The sequence below is a fragment of the Trachypithecus francoisi genome, unplaced genomic scaffold (assembly GCF_009764315.1).
Source record: "Trachypithecus francoisi isolate TF-2019V2 unplaced genomic scaffold, Tfra_2.0 Lachesis_group5, whole genome shotgun sequence".
Classification (NCBI taxonomy): Eukaryota; Metazoa; Chordata; class Mammalia; order Primates; family Cercopithecidae; genus Trachypithecus; species Trachypithecus francoisi.
Window position 1 is genome coordinate 101,886 of NW_022681470.1, and position 3,576 is coordinate 105,461.

At 42.9% G+C, this 3,576-nt stretch overlaps 1 long non-coding RNA gene across 1 annotated transcript; it reads left to right on the top strand.

The window, feature by feature from the left end:
• The first annotated feature begins 824 nt into the window (after positions 1–824).
• On the top strand, positions 825–2,630 carry LOC117075757. Its single transcript, XR_004434102.1, has 2 exons — positions 825–1,050; positions 2,383–2,630. It is a non-coding gene; the product is annotated as an uncharacterized LOC117075757 (long non-coding RNA).
• The last annotated feature ends 946 nt before the right edge of the window (positions 2,631–3,576 follow it).

The window sequence follows — 3,576 nt, forward strand, 5'->3', positions numbered from 1 at the left end:
ATGTCCCCTTGGTGTCACATCCTACTCATCCCTTAGGGTTAACAGAGGCAGAGGAGGCCCTGGTTTTGGGGAGGTGAACAAATCAAAACCACCTTTTGATAGCCTAAGAAGAATTCTTCAGGTGAATACTACGGCTTTTACTCCTTTTTTCCCCTTGCTCTTAATTTTCCACAGATTTCCACCTCTTTATTCATAGTCCCCTCCATTCTCTGCTCTGTGCCAGGACATCTTTCATTGGAACAGCCAAGCCCACTCTTTGCCCATGACAGCAGGTGGCAGCAAGAACACTGGAATGGAAGCAAGGAATCAGTCGACTTCTGTTCACTAGGACATTATTATGGAGCCCCAGAGGCAGAGTGTGCGGGAGAAGCTAAGGCTCTTCCTTGTCAGTTTGGGCCCCTTCTTTGAGTATCCTGTGCGTACTGCCACCCGTGACCTTTACTTGTAAGACCACATTGTTCTGTGTAAGTGTTTGGAAGTAGACCTTTTCCAGGCCTCCTCTCAAAAATGTCCCTTTTTCTGTGAGGCCTTTCCTGACCACCCCGTAAATTACATCCCTACCCTGCACATCCTGTCCTGTTTTGTCTCTCTCCGTAGTATTTATCATCATCTGACATATCATATTTTTTTCTTCTTCATTTGTTTTTTTCTGCATCCTCCATCTGAAAATGAGCTCCATAATGGCAGGGATTTTTATAGTAACTCTAGTGTTGTTGGATGCATTTGAAAGTGTCACATGAGGAAGGCAGGGGTGAGGATTAGGGAAGGGTGAATGGGATGGGTGGATCTAGTTCTAGTGGCTGTTCTATAAGACTGAGTACATTTGCTTATCAATGGCAAATACCTAGCCAGTTTTCTATCTTTTTTTAACAGTTTCCTGGGAGATTATGATGAGTGACCTAGAGGAGAAGGATGTTGATGAATTCAGTTCCAGTGGCTTTAAGTGCCCGACATGCTTTGCAGTGCAGGGAAGGAAATGCGATCCAGAACTCAAATGGTGTGCAGCAGATAAAATAAAGTGTATTGAATTCTCTGGCATCATCAACACAGGTACTTTTCTTGGATGTACTGGTATTCTCTCCCAAGCTTAGGGGTCTGTGTTCCAAGGGTAAGGTAGAGGAGAAATCAGCTTTTGTCCAGATCTCTTAGAAATGAGGACACAGCAGTGGTCTGACTCTTAAATATGTCCAGCTGGCTTTCTCATCTTCACTTATTTTTGAATTGATACGTGCATTCATTGACAGGCTCTCTGCTAGCGTTGAGGAAGTTGGTTCAGCATATTGGAGGAGTCGTCATCTTCTGCAAATTTTGGTTAAGTTTAAAAAAAAAGAAGAAACACAGAGGCAATGTGTGCTTTTTTCTTCTCTGTTGTTGATATTTAAATTTTCAAAATAAAGGCTTTGGAGAGAAGCAATGACCAAGCTTAAACTTCCCTCGAAGACATTGCAAATTATATTTTACTATGCTTGCTTTAAGAAAATACAATACAAAATTCTAAATTAATTGAAGACATTTAAATGAGAATTGAATTAGGAGTGATAGTGTGGAATAGCACGAAATGCAGTGGGCTGAGCTCCATGGTTGGGTTGTTTCTGTAATTCCTCTTTACCTGCTTATATCCTCCTGCTGACTCTGGGGAGCTCCCCCTTCCTGAAGTTCATCTAAGTGAGGCAACTACAGAGGCTAACCATATTGGTTGGTCTCTTGGATTCTTATGTTTCTACTTTCTGTAATTTGCATAACAAAAGAGGGATTTATTTGCTTTAAAATAGCAATCTCTCGATTGCTGTTGACACCCCAGAAGAAATAAGATGAAATCATCAAGAGCATAGAATATGTGCCATGTGAAAGAATATGTCTGAAGGTGCTTTGAAAGGCAGGGAACACAATCACAGTCATAGCTTTTTTATGTCTAGCTAGTTCTTAAACGATAACTCTGACCAAGAATAAGAGATTAGATTTATGTTCCTAAATTTACAAAGAGTCTACGTAACTCAGACACACCAACTACCCTGAGTATCAGTAGCATACAGGATACTCCTAGCAAAGTCATTAGGACTTCTTACTACTGTTGGCGTAAAGTGTCTATAAAAGTGTATGCTATCCCAAGTGGTAATATAAGTTGGAAAAAAGTTCATATAAAGTTTAGAAAATATGCCAATATGTGATTGACGTAGATTTTGAGAAGATTTAGGAATTTGGAAGTCCTGTGTTTGGAGGACACATTTCTAGCTGATTGCCTCTGCTACAGAGACCCCTGTCAGGTGGATCACACCAGAGTGTGACTTGACTTATATCCTACTCCAGCCCATTCTGTATGGGTAAAATGCTGAGTATAAGGAAGGAGGAGAGAGTGGACATCTCACTTACGGTTTCTTGCAGGTATTCGTGATGTAGCCGTTGAAATGAAGAGATGCATACAAGCAGACCTATGCAAAGAGACGATAACTTCTTATATGGGTTTTCCAATTGCTAACAAGAGTAGAAATTGCAAATCAGCCATCAGAAATGGGGCCAGAATCAGACCCCCATCTCCCATCTTCTTTCTTCTCTTCCTGGGGAGGGTCCCTCATTGAGTTCTGGCAAGGGCCTAGCCACTTCCATTTATGAATTAAACCTGCATGTTTTTGTTTATGTATTCTTTCATGAGTGTTAATTTCTCCATAGTTACATTTAGTTGTTCGTTTATTTACTCATTCAGTGAGTTTACTTGTTGTGTATCCAGACTTGCATAAAGTGGGTCAGGGTCGAAGCGAATCAGCTCTGGGTCTTGCCTTTAAGGTCCCAAAGCATTTAGAGAATGAGGACGTGCAGTTCAAATGCTTAGAAAGCAATTTAAGAAGTACATAAAAGAGCAGAAGCGCTCTGCTTACGGAGCCTGAGGGATTGGTTTGGACATAGCATAAAAGTAGAAGACTGTGGGTTTAAGGAAAGATGAGGATTTTAGATGGACTTTGAGGAGACCTTTACTATGTGGCAGCAGAAATACAGAGACATGGACGGGGAGGTAGGCGGCGGCGAAGATGCAGTAGCTGAAATTAATGGTGGGAGGAGTAGGGGAGAGGAAATTGTTAGTAAATATATGGGCCTGGCTGGAAGCATCTTTCTGTGAGGGATGGAAAGTGCTGCCCTGGGTGAACAGGGTGGACTCACTGAGCTGAGGACAAGCTGGCTCTGTGATGGAAAACACTTCCCTTCAGTCCACCAGAGAGATGATCAAAAGCCAAAGTCCCTGGTTCTCACTGCTGACTACTTTTTGTTTGTTTGTTTGTTTGTTTGTTTGTTTTGAGACGGAGTCTCACTCTGTCACCCAGGCTGGAGTGCAGTGGCGCAATCTCGGCTCACTGCAAGCTCTGCCTCCCGGGTCAAGCGATTCTCCTGCCTCAGCCTCCCAAGTAGCTGGAACTACAGGCACGTGCCACCACTCCCAGCTAATTTTTTGTATTTTTATTAGAGATGGGGTTTCACCATGTTCGCCAGGATGGTCTTGATCTCCTGACCTCGTGATCCGCCTGCCTCAACCTCCCAAAGTGCTGGGATTACAGGCGTGAGCCACTGCGTCCGGTCCATGGCTGA